This window comes from Cervus canadensis, chromosome 7 (genome assembly GCF_019320065.1).
Source record: "Cervus canadensis isolate Bull #8, Minnesota chromosome 7, ASM1932006v1, whole genome shotgun sequence".
In the NCBI taxonomy this organism is placed as follows: Eukaryota; Metazoa; Chordata; class Mammalia; order Artiodactyla; family Cervidae; genus Cervus; species Cervus canadensis.
The window spans coordinates 21,446,125-21,459,605 of NC_057392.1; the positions used below are offsets into that span (position 1 = coordinate 21,446,125).

The window sequence follows — 13,481 nt, forward strand, 5'->3', positions numbered from 1 at the left end:
CTGCAGCCTCTGCCTCCGATATGATCAGCGCCTCTCAGCTAAGGGCAGTGGTGCCCACTTGGATGAGTGAGAAATGGAATGAAAATGCAGGATCCCAACATCCACTTCTAGCCATGATGGAGTGACCTGGACCAGATCTCACATCCTGGGTTAAACAGCAGGAAAACCCAAACAGAAGCATGGAAAAACCATGGAAAACCAAGCAGAAGCAGGAAAAACCAAACTCTGCATGGCAGGAGTGCCGGACAGTGACCCCACAGGAGGGGCGCCCCCTTCAGCTCTTCCCCTGCAGCCGCCAGCTGAGCACAGGGAGGGCGGTGGAGGTGGAGCCTGGCGACCAGGGCTCCAGGCAGGCTGGACTCTGTGGGGGAGATGCTGGAGAGGATAGGAGTGCATGAACCAGGAGCTCTAGGGAGCTGAGCGCAGAACCCCCACCCCGCACTTAGACCATGTTGACCATCGCATGTGTGGGAGATGCCCCCAAGGTCAGGGGACCTGGAAGAGCATGGGTATCACTGTTTCCTCAGTTCACATGGGCTGTGAGTGAAGTCGCATCCTCAGCAGCCAGGTAGGAAGACCTCACAGTTCAGAGGGCGTTGAGCAGGGTCCTCAAAGGCTATAGTCTCCTCCCCAGAAGTAAGCCTGCTCAGGACCCATAGACACAAAGCTTGAAGGAAGCCTGGAGAGAGTCGAACAACTCTTGAGTAAGTTAATGACATCCACTAATGAGGCCTGACAATATTTGAGGGACGACAACAAACTCACCCCCCAACATGCCATGTTCACAGTGTCCAGAAACCAGGCAGAAATTATTCGTCATGCAAACAGGTGGGAAAATGTAACCCAGAAGTTGAGAAAAATCAATTAGAAACAGATCCAGGTGGATCCACACTATCCAGATGGTAGAATTAGGATAGAAGGATGTTAAAAATGTCTGTTATAAATAAGGCCCATGTGTTCAATGACACAGAGAAACTATGCACAAGATGAGGAGAAAATGAATGGTGTAAAAAAAGACCCAAGTCTTCCAGAAAGGAAAGCCCCGCACTGGATGGGTTCACAGTGGGTCAGACGCTGCAGACACAAGATCAGTATTCTTGAAGACATAGCACCAGAAAGTTTCTAAAATGAAACACAGGAAAGAGGCAGAAAAAAAGCAACATCATCGGTGTAACCATAAAGAGGGATAATAAATAGGAAATTGAAAAGGATATGTGATGGAAAATATTTGAAAAAAATGGCTAAAATTTTGTGAATTTGGTGAAAACTGATTTTCAAGAAGATCAATAAATCCCAAGCAGAGGAAAACTATGCCACTCCAGTATTCTTGCCTGGAGAATCCGATGGACAGAGGAGCCTGGCAGGCTACTGTCCTTGGGGCCGCAAAGAGTTGGACATGACTGAAGCAACTTCAGTCAGTCAGTCAGTCAGTCTGTTCAGTCGCTCAGTCGAGTCCGACTCTTTGCGACCCCATGAATCACAGCACACCAGGCCTCCCTGTCCATCACAAACTCCTGGAGTTTACTCAGACTCATGCCCATCACGTTGGTGATGCCATCCAGCCATCTCATCCTCTGTTGTCCCCTTCTCCTCCTGCCCCCAATCCCTCCCAGCATCAGGGTCTTTTCTAATGAGTCAACTCTTCACATGAGGCAGCCAAAGTATTGGAGTTTCAGCTTCAGCATCAGTCCTTCCAATGAACACCCAAGACTGATCTCCTTTAGGATGGACTGGTTGGATCTCCTTGCAGTCCAAGGGACTCTCAAGAGTCTTCTCCAATACCACAGTTCAAAAGCATCAATTTTTCGGTGCTCAGCTTTCTTCACAGTCCAACTTTCACATCCATACATGACCACTGGAAAAACCATAGCCTTGACCAGATGGACCTTTGCTGGCAAAGTAATGTCTCTGCTTTTTAATATGCTATCTAGGTTGGTCATAACTTTCCTTCCAAGGAGCAAGTGTCTTTTAATTTCATGCCTGCAGTCGCCATTTGCAGTGATTTTGGAGCCCCCAAAAATAAAGTCTGACACTGTTCCCACTGTCTCCCCATCTATTTCCCATGAAGTGACTTAGCATAAAACAAAATTCTGACACATGCTACGACATGAATGAACCTTGAGGACAGGGTGCTCCCTGACATAAATCAGACACAAAAGGACCAACACTTGAGTGATCCACTTATGTGAGGTCCCTAGAGGAGTCAAGTCCCAGGGACAGAAGGCAGGGAGGGGGAGGGGAGTGAGTGAGTGATGGGGCAGAGATTCAGTGTGGAAAGATGGACAAGGTCTGTGAATGGACGGTGATGACGGCAGCTCAACGGTATGAATACTCTTAAGGCCACCAAGCTGGACATGGCAAAATGATTTAAATGGTGACTTTTACCTGTAGTTTAAAAGTTTAAAACAAACACACGAAAATAAGGACTAAACTTAGCCAGTAGGCCTGGTTTCGGCTTCCTTGATCACAAGTTAAGCCGTGCTAGAGGAGGGCTCGGCTGACCTAGAGATGAGCCCGTCTGCAGGGTTAGTGGGTTTGGAGGCAGGTGAGAGCTGCTGAGGTCAGCACAGTCATTGTCCTGGGAGCCGGAGCCTCATTGCCCAGAGGCCAGAGACCTGCAGGCTGCTCTGCTCCTCTTCCGGGGCAGGAGGCAGCCCACCTTCGGCTGCTCCTGCCAGCCCCCCAGGGAGGTTGAAATTGCTCTGCAGCCCTTCCTGGGGTGTGCCCTCTCTGTCTCTCTGGGTATGTTCATTTACAGGCCATCTGTCAGGCCTCCTTAGAAGGCAGAGGGCGGTAGCAGCTCTCGGAAAGGCCCCGCGAGGCTGTGTCCCTGGTGTTTGCCTCAGTTAGCGGCCTGTTCACTTCATCAGGAAATCAGGTTCATTCATAACCGTCCGCCTCCCCGACACGCAGACTTTTTTTATTTCAAGATAACGGCGTGTAGTTCCTTCACTGGGTATTTTTCCAGTCCTGCCTAACTACACCATGTTGTGTCTTTCACTTTCAGGCCTGGAAGTTAGAAACCTCTGAGGACGATTCTCGCGCTGACCCTGCTGACCCTGGGCCCCGGTGAGTCCGGAGAGGGACGTGCCTGATGCTTTAGCCGCGTGTGTTCTGTTGTGTGTGCGTGTGTTCATTTCTGGCCCCTGGAGCAGTCCCAGCCGGGCAGGGACCCACCCCAGTCCTCTGGACCTGGCTCCGTTGGCAGACACAGAAGTTCCTCGCTTGGAGAGCCAGGCTCGCGGGCTCAGCCTCAGTGACACTGAAGGGATTGAGTGGGCACAGTTGGGCCTTAACGCATCGCTGGTTGACTTTCCTGAAGGGGTCCAGCAGGGCTGTGGGGGCACCTAGAGCCTTCTGATCCGTGAAGCACTTTGCTCTGTGCTCGGCAGCCGTGTGTCGTCAGCGCTGCTTTGTTTCTGGAGGAGAGTGGCCAAGGGCACCGGTCATCAGCCAGGCCTTTCCCAGAAGGACAGAGCTGGGGAGGTCAGAGATGGAAGTCCATTTGGTCTCCCTCTTTCTGTGTACGGGGCCTCAAGTTCTGTAGCCACTGAGGGCTGGGAACAGGAGCGGGAAGAGGAGCAGCCAGTCAGAGACTCTGTGCTCTTCAGCTACTGGACAATTCCCAGATCAGACTGATAGCCAAGCACTCAACAAGATTAACTCAATGTTTACAAAAAGAAACGACTTTCAGTTATCTGTATACAACTTAGCAGTTTTTAGAGACACGAAAGATATAGCAACCCACCCCACCCCACCCCAAAATAAGCTAGTAGTCATCAGTATTGAAAGTTAAAGCAAATTGTTTGTTTTTGACTTGAACCGGCACCTCTCAAAAGATACCTAAGTGTCTAATAATAATAAACATCTGAAAAGATGTGCGACTTAGTCATCAGAGAAATGGAAGTTACAGACCACAGTGTGCTGGCGTGATGAGTGGAGCGAGGAGGCAGGTGGACAAGGGTAGGAGCAGGGGGCTCATCAGTCACTCTTACCTCTGTTTTTCTGCAAGTCGGCTCCTAGCTGAGCACTTAACCCCTCATCATTCAATTCTCTTCCCATCTGTGAACAGCGAGTCTTACCTGTGTTTTCCTGAGGAGGACACAGGCTCACGATGATCCCTTTGCCCTGAGGGCAGGTGTGTGTGGTCCTGTCCCTGCTGCTCCTACCCCCATGCCCTGGTGGACTCTGGTGCTGGTCCTGCCATCCTGCCCCAGCCCTGCAGGAAACTGGGAGCACGCTCAGACCTTGGCTGCGTGGATTCTCGGGCCCTGGGGCCTGAGTGCTCCTGAGAAGCACCCCGCCTGCCACACGGCCCCAGGCACAATGATGGTCACTGGCTCTGCGCCCCACTCCCCCACCGATGAATGGTAAAACAAACAAAACATCTCTCCTACGTAGCTTACTGCAATTTTAGTTCATACAAGTTTTCCATTAGCTTTTCTTAGAAGTTTTATGGTGATTAGAAGGTTTTCCTTAGTCTTTCTTAGGTACTGATGCTGAAACAATGCTGTTCCCTGCCCGCTCCCATGGCCCACATGGACCTCAGAACCCAGTCCAGGATGGGGTTGGGGGGCTTGGGGTGCAGAGAAACGGGCTACGAGGGCAGATAAGGTGGGAGGCCCCCCCACTCGGCCATGTTTGGGAACGGGTCCTCTTTGTTCTAAAGGTGACACGAGGGGACTCGCAAAGGGCTCAGACTTTGACTGGCCAAGTTGTGTCTGGAGGAGGCTGGTGTCCTGCAGGGCAAGCTTTTTCCCTTAAACACAATCTTATCCAGGTTCAGCCAAATTGATTAGGCCTTGTAATGGTTGCAAAGACAGAAGATTGGAGCTTTATAAGCCAGCAGGTAATTTTTTGTTAATATTTACATTTTAATTAAGCAAGTGAAATATGCTTGTGAAAATTAAACACAGAACCAAACCTAATAAGTAATCAAAATTTCATTCTTTCCTCCATCCCAAATCCCACACTTTTTTTTCTGGAGGGAACCGCCACTGTAAATGGTTTGTGGTTTATCCTTCCAGAACTTGTCAGAATACACATGAGAACATTCATGCAGTTTCTGAAAATGTTTATGTGTCGTGACGTCTGTCTGTGGAACTTGATTTTAACCTGCTTGGGGTCTTTTAGCACACACAGACTTACCTCGTTTAAAAAGACGTAGCTTCCTCTTTTATGTATGTACTAAAGAGCATGATTGGACATATGTATATGTACAAACATGTACACACAAGCTTTTTAAGAAGTCTGGCTGATAATTCCAGAGCACAGTACCTGGTACTGATTTTCAGTTTCTTAGAGTGTGCTTTCAAGACTTGAGATATGTGTGTCTTCTCAGAAAGTGTAACTGGCACGCTCATCCTTCTGTTCGGGGGCTGGGTGGAGGGGGTTGGGTGAGCGCAGTGGGGACAGTTGGCAGAGAGCAAGGCTCAGCCTCTCAGACACCGTGTCAGTGTGAGCGGCCCTGCCAGGCCCAGGCCGCCCACCTGCTGGGAGGTAGACTTTGCCCCCGGCCCGTGTAGAGCCTCTGGCTGGTGCTGGTTGTAGGGTGGGGGTGGGGGTGGGAGTAGGCTACACAAGAACAGTGGCCTAGGCCGGATTGCCTTTCTACCCAGGAGCGTCTGTTTTTTGGAACATTCCACACTGTGTTCCTCTCGTCGGGACACACGTAGGGTATGTGCACATGTGGTTACGTTCATCTTATCGCCTGGTCACCAGAGTTCAGTAACAGAGCCGTCTCCTTCAAGCATTTAAAGAGCAAGCACAGCAGAGGCACGAGCAGGCGGGGGCCTTGGTCTGACTCTGCTCGGCCACGAGGCCCCGTGTCCCCAAGGCGTCGTCTGCCTGACGGCCCCTTGTCTCCTGGTGAACAGGGCCGAGGCTGGAGAGTCTCTGGAGCCATCATGGAGCCCGAGCATCCTCGTGGCTCACTCTGCTCCAAGGGGTCTGGCTGCCCCAGGGACGGGCGTCCGGTCTGGAGCCGCCTTCCCAACTCGGTTCCGGCCTGCCTGAAGTGGTCTCCCGCTGGCTTGCACGTTAATTTACATTCAGAAGCATGTCCGTGGAAGCACAGGGACCCCAGGGCTGAGGCATGTGGATGCTAGAAAGAGGCTGGTCTGTGCGTGCCCATCACGTCGTCCATGTGTGGCCCCTTCTTGGCTTCAGCGCCCCTTTGCTGCCCTCCTGGCCCCCCAGCAAGATGGGCTTCTCTCGAGGGAACCACTGGCTGGGAGGGGACCCAGGAGGAGGGAGGCCCTGCCCAGCTGCCCACCTGCACCCTCACTATCACCGATAACTTGCCTTCAGAGCTCCTTGGATTTTGTAGACAATCATATCACCTATGGGTTATGATTGTCTAAAAAGAAGGAAAGCTGGTTTCCTTCTTTTTCACCCTGATTTCTGTTGTTTCTTTCCTTGTCTCATCACAGAGGCTGCAGTGAGCTCTCTGGGGATTAGGGGCCTCAAGGGTGGATGTCCCTGAACAGTCATGGATGGCGCTGAGTGTCATCAGCTGCTTTTCCTGAATCTCACGACATAATCATGTTTTCTTCTTTTTTAGTCTCTATCGACAATTATTAGATCAATTGAATTTCTATGGTAGATAGTTTCTGTGTCCTGCCTTAAACCAAATTTAGTCATGATGTTTTGTTTTCGTTAACTATGTGATGAAATCAGTTTGTTAAGATATATTTATTGCATATGTCCAGTTTGTGTTCACATATCTGATTGATCTGTTAAATAACAGGCCATGGATGGAGGAGCCTGGCAGGCTACAGTCCATGGGGTTGCAAAGAGTCTGACACAACTTAGCAACAACAGCAGCAAACCATCAAACCATCCTTGCATTCATGGAGCAGACCCCACTTGGTCCTGCCGTATTGTCTTTTTAATGTGCTGTTAGTGTCTGTTTGCTAATTTTTAAAGGAAGTTTTGTATTTATTTTCATAAGTAAAGACCAATGGTTCTCAAAGCTTTGGTCTCTTTACACTCTTAAAAAACTCTTGAGAACTGTATAAAGCTTTTGCTTTTGTGAGTTATAATTTTCATTGTTCTCAGCTGAGGGTGATCCTTCCTCTACACAGGGGTACATTTGGTGATGTCAGGAGAGGCTTTTGGTTGACACAGCTGATGTGTTGGGTGTTTCTACAGGTGTCCAGTGGGCAGAAGGCAGATGTCCTGTGATGCATAGAACAGCCCCACAGCAGCCCCACGACAGAGGTCCCAAATGTCAACATGCCACAGTGGCACAGAACATTTAAAAACTTTATTTAATGATTCACTTAAAACAGCAGCAATAAACCCATTACATGTTAACATAAAGAATAGTTTTTAATAAAAAACTATGTTTGAGCAAACTCCAGGAGATAGTGAAGGACAAAGAAACCTGGTATGCTGCAGTCTGTGGGGTTGCAAAGAGTTGGACACTGAAAAACAACAATTTTCCAAAACTGAAAAAAAAATATGAGAGAGTTATTGTTTTATATATTCCTTATTGTTGGTGTTGTTCAGTCGCTAAGTTGTATCTGACTCTTTGTGACCTGGTGGACTGCAGCACGCTAGGCTCCTGTGTCCTTTACTATCTCCTGTCCAATGGACTATCTCATGTTCATTGAGTTGGTGATGCAATCCAGCCATCTTATCCTCTGTTGGCCCTTTCTCCTCCTGCCCTCAATCTTTCCCAGCATCAGGGTCTTTTCCAGCGAGTTAACTCTTTGCATCAGGTGGCCAAAGTATTGGAGCTTCTGCATCAATCCTTCTAATGAGTATTCAGGGTTGATTTCCTTTAGGATTGACTGGTTTGATCTCCTTGCAGTACAGGGAACTCTCAAGAGTTTTCTCCAGCACCATAATTTGAATGCATCAATTCTTCAGCACTCAGCCTTCTTTATGATCCAACTCTCACATCCATACATGACTACTGGAAAACCATAACTTTGACTATATGGACTTTTGTTGGCAAAGCAGTGTCTCTGCTTTCTAATATGCTGTCTAGGTTTGTCATAGCTTTCCTTACAAGGAGCAAATTTCATGGCTGCAGTGACTGTTCACAGTGATTTTGGAGCCCAAGAAAATAAAATCTTGTCACTGCTTCCAATTTTTGCCCTTCTCTTTGCCATGAAGTGACATGACTGGATGCCATGATCTTTGTTTTTTGAATGTTACATTTAAAGCCAGTTTTTTTTCACTCTCCTCTTTCACTTTCATCAAGAGCCTCTTTAGTCCCTCTTCACTTTCTGCCATTAGAGTGGTATTATCTACATATCTTAAGTTGTTGCTATGTCCCACAGCAATCTTGATTCCAGCTTGGGCAGTCCAAGTTGGAAGCATGAGACAAGTGCTCAGGTCTGGTGCACTGGGATGACCCAGAGGGACGGGATGGGGAGGGAGGTGGGAGGGGGGTTCAGGATGGGGAACACGTGTAAATCCATGGCTGATTCATGTGAATGTATGGCAAAAACCACTACAATATTGTAAAGTAATTAGCCTCCAACTAATAAAAATAAATGAAAAAAAAAATAAAAATAACAGTAATTAAAAAAAAAATAAGTTAGATAAGCAGGGTGACAACATACAGCCTTGACATACTCCTTTCCCAATTTTGAACCAGTCCATTGTAACATGTCTGGTTCTAAGTGTTGCTTCTTGACCTGCATACAGGTTTCTCAGGAGACAAGTAAAGGGAAGTTGCTCAGTTGTGTATGACTTTTCGTGACCCCATGGACTGTAGCCTGCCAGTCTCCTCCCATGGAATTTTCCAGGCAAGAATACTGGAGTGGGTTGTCATTTCCTTCTCCAGGGGATCTTCCGGACACAGGGATTGAACCCAAGTCACCTGCATTGCAGGCAGACTCTTTACAGTCTGAGCCACGAGGGAAGCCCCTTTCCTTTAAAATTTTTCTACAGTTTGTTATGATCCACACAGTCAGAGACTGTAGCACAATCAATGAAGCAGAAGTAGATGTTTTTCTGGAATTCTCTTGCTTTTTTGATGATCCAACAAATGTTGGCAATTTGATCTTTGGTTCCTCTGCCTTTTCTAAATCCAGCTTGAACATCTGGAAGTTCTTGTTTCTCATGCTATTGAAGCCTGGCATGGAGAATTTTGAGTATTACTTTGCTAGCATGTGAAATGAGCACAATTATATGGTAATTTGAACATTCTTTGGCATTGCCCTTCTTTAAGACTGGAATGAAAACTGACCTTTTCCAGTCCTGTAGCCACTGCTGAGTTTTCCAAATTTGCTGGCATATTGAGTGCAACACTTTCACAGCACCATCTTTTAGGATTTGAAATAGCTTAGCCAGAATTCCATCACCTCCACTAGCTTTGTTCGTAGTGTTGCTTCCTAAGGCCCACTTGACTTCGCACTTCAGGATGTCTGGCTCTAGGTGCATGATCACACCATTGTGGTTATTTGGGTCATTAAGACCTTTTTTGTATAGTTCTTCTGTGTATTTTTTGCTACCTCTTCTTAACCTCTTCTGCTTCTGTTAGGTCCTTACCATTCCTGTCCTTTAGTAGGCCTGTCCTTGCATGAAATGTTCCCTTGTTACCTCCAGTTTTCTTGAAGAGATCTCTAGTCTTTCCCAGTTCTGTTGTTTTCTTCTTTTCCGCATTGTTCATTGAAGAAGGCCTTTTTATCTCTCCTTGCTATTCTCTGGAACTCTACGTTCAGTTGGGTATACCTTTCTCTTTCGCCTTTTGCTTCTCTTCTTTCCTCAGCTATTTGTAAATTTATATTCCTACAATGTAATAAATCTCTCAAACATATGACCCAATAGGAGACCCCTGAAGCATCTGCAGATGTTGAAGGACAGGGAGACCTGACGTGCTGCTCTCCATGGAGTCGCAGAGAGTCGGACAGGACTGAGCAACTGGACTACCTGCCTCTGCGTTCAGTTTGCTTTCCTGGGCAGCTTGGTGGAGCTAGTGATGAAAACTCCGCTTTACCAAGGATGTGCTTGGAAAACAGATGAGTCTGATCCCACGACAGGGTCTTAGGGTCCCCTGGGCTTCCCAGATCACTCCTGAGAACCGTTGGTTTAGACAGATTCCCTTTTTTCTGTGTTCATTCTCACATTGTGAATTCAGGGTCACACTTCCTTCATAAAAAGGCACTTGGAAATTTCCTTCCTTCTCTCTGTTCTGGAGAAGGTTAAATTATGTTAAGACAATCTGATCTTATAGGGTTGGTAGAATTCTCTTGTGAGTCATCTGGGTTTGGTATCTTTCATTAATTTTTAATTCTATAAAATTAGATCTGCTCAGACTTTCTATCTTTTCTGTGGTCACTGTTTTTAGGAAAAAAAATTTTTGTCTTAGAAAATTCTCTATTTCACCCAAGTTTTCAAGTTTATTTGCATAGAGATGTACAGTTATTTCCATGATTTTTAAAAAAACTTTGTTTTCTTTTGACGGTTATTCTCTCATACTTTTTGTATTTTTATTCTGCCTTTCCTCAGTTTATTTTTCTTGCTATAGGGAACTTACCATCTAGATGGTGGCTCAGAGGTTAAAGTGTCTGCCCGCCATGTGGGAGACCTGGATTCGATCCCTGGGTCGAGAAGATCCCCTGCAGAAGGAAATGGCAACCCACTCCAGTATTCTTGCCTGGAGAATCACATGGGCGGAGGAGCCTGGTGGACTACAGCCCATGGGGTCACAAAGAGTCGGATACGACTGAGCGACTTCACTTTCACTTTTCACTTTCATAGGGAACTTACCTGTTTTATTGATTTTTTTCCAAAACCAGCTTTTAAGCTTTAGTCATTAAATAGAGTACTTTTTTCCTAACTCATTTTTGCTTTTACTTTTATTAATTCCTTCAGTTACTTTTAAATTTCCTTCTAACTTTCTGAGTTGGAGGCTTAACTGTCTTATTTTCATGTTCTCATTTCTAAAGATTTGAAGTTTTTGATGTGATAAATTTTCCTCTAAGCACTGCTTTTGTTTTCATTGTATGTTTTCTAGGAATTTTGCAGTTTGGGTCTCTACTTTCCCTGGAGAGTAACATGTCAGGGGAGGACACTGACATTTTGGGGCAAGGGAGCAGGCCTTTTCTGTTTCCTGATTTTTTAATTCATTTCTAGGCAATATTGTTTGCATCTTACTTCCTGTTTAGGATTTGTTGAAAATTTGTTTGTTGCTTAATTCATGGGCACTATTTCTGAATGCTTCTGTGAGCAGCTGAGAGAAAGTGCGTCCTGTCTTATCCAGTACAGGCCTGGCTGCTTGTCCTCCAGCTGCACTTCAACAGGTGGCATCATCTGAGGTCTCTCTTAGTTCTGGACCACTGTTCTTTCCTGGATTCAGAGCAACGTACTGACATATCCTATTACTAGGAGATGCTTTGATTCATTTCTGTGGTATCCCTGTGATTTCTGCTTCCTGAAACGTGAAGCTGCCTTGTTTGGTCTATAGATCTAAACTTACATCTTCCTTGAGAATTTTAGTTTCTAGCATTATAAGTAGTCCTGCATTGTGTCATTTAATTTCACTTGCCTGACACTTTCTTCTCTGATGAGATCAGGCGCGTTCAGGGTGGTATGGCCATAGACACACTTTCTTCTCTGATAAGATCAGGCGCGTTCAGGGTGGTATGGCCATAGACACACTTTCTTCTCTGATAGCAAGATTTTGCACCCTATTTTTTTGAGCATTCCTCATGTATATTTGTTCATTGTTTTTAATCCTGCTGAACTGTTTTGGTTGAGCTATTCTCTTATACCTAGCAGAGCTGAATTTTTGAAAATTTTTATTTCATTTTTAATTGGAGAATAATTTCAATATTGTGTTAGTTTCTGCCATACATCAACATGAGTCAGCCATAGGTATACGTATGTCTCCTCCCTCTTGAGCCCCCCTCCCCATCGCACTCCTCTAAATTGTCACAGAGCGCCAGATTTGGGTCCCCTGCTCCATACAGCAAATTTCCACTGGCTACCTATTTTACATATGGTAATGTGTATGATTCAGTGCTACTCACAAGCCAGTATGAAAATGCTTCCCTTTGTGTAACTGATCTTCATCCATTTGTACTGACCTGATCCATGTGTTTGGATTAATGCTGTCAGTACTCTGTGTATTTGGGGTGTGAATGCAGATAGAATGGTACCCATACACAGACACACTCACCTGTTCTCTTTGTGGTGTCTGTTCTTGGCCTTTCTAGTATCTTGTTTTGTGTTTGGTGATGCTGACCCAACTGTCAGGACAGTGTGCTTGGCCTTAGTGGTTACCTCATATGAGTAGATTTATGTCAGATCCCGAGTCCCCTCCTTTCAGATAATGTCTATTGTTTTACTCCTAAGAGTGACAGTAAGATGCCCTGTGGCCTCCCTCCCCGTGCCGTTCCCTTCCCTGGCACCTGCTCCCAACACCCCTGCACACCGGGCCCCCCCTCGGTGTACCTGCTGCTCGTGGAATGACGGGGTCCCCCTGCTTCCACCAGCCCTCCTCCACAGCCTCCCCTGCCCTGCCCGGCTGTTGAGCGCACAGCATGTCTTGTCGGGTCAGCCCCCGGTGCTTGGACTCCTCCATCCCCTGCAGCACATCAGAGCTCCTCACTGGGCCTCCTGGTGGCCCGGGAGTGTCCTCCAGTCCTGTCGCAGACACAGGTCTGGGCACAGAGCCACCTGTCGCCACGGGCCAACCCTCCTCTCGGCTCCAGGACCTCTCGGCTCCAAGCCTGTGTGTCGCTCTTACTCCATCAGGCCAGCCTTCTTCCTGTGGGTGTTTGTGTGTCTCTCCTTTGCCTTCAGCTTCTGTCTTTCTGTGGTACTGTGTCTTAGCTTTGCTCATCTCCTGTGGTCTAGCACGCGACTGGACTTGTAGACGGCCGTGGATGCTTGTCGCGATCACTGACGAGCTTGGACCTCCTGCTCGTAATCATCTCGTTACCATCCTTCTTTGCTTTCCCGTCTGCTCTTGAATTTTGTGTGTTGAACCTGTTCACTCCCTCCTCCCTGTGGTACCCACCCTTCTGACTCTGGGATGCCTGAGACGGAGACAAAGTGTATTCACGCCTCAAATAATGTGAGAACTTGAGGACCAGGATTTGGGCACACGGTGTTTTCACACCCTGCTCTCTGGGCACATGTGGTACTATGCCGGGTGTTTGCCCCTGTGCTCTCTGAGAGTCCCTGCTGTGACCAGACAGGCTCTGGGCATCATCTGCAAATGAGGGACAGGGAGCCCCGAGGATGACACTGATGTGGGCAGCAGGACATGTGGGCCCCAGCTGTGTCGCTCCCCACCTGCTCCTCACTCCCTACCCCTGCCCTCCCAGGACCGTCAGCTGGCCTTTTTATCCCCTTCCTTCTCTGCCACAGATGCTGACAGTTCATATCGCAGCAGCCCAGCGGGTGCTTAAGTCCATGCTGGTCACCAGCCTCAGCCACCACCCTCCTGCCTCCCGCACCCCCGAGCACAGGGCCCTTCTTGGGGCAGCTCCTGCACTGGCTTGTGTGCGTGTGTG

General features: G+C 47.4%; 1 protein-coding gene across 2 annotated transcripts in view; it reads left to right on the forward strand.

Moving 5' to 3' along the window:
- AGPAT3 (1-acylglycerol-3-phosphate O-acyltransferase 3) overlaps positions 1–13,481 on the forward strand; it is an 86,659-nt gene that overhangs the window by 20,057 nt on the left and 53,121 nt on the right. For both annotated transcript variants that reach the window (XM_043474524.1, XM_043474526.1), the window contains exon 2: positions 3,008–3,069. The gene's annotated coding sequence lies outside the window, so the exon portion shown is untranslated. The remainder of the gene's footprint in view (positions 1–3,007; positions 3,070–13,481) is intronic.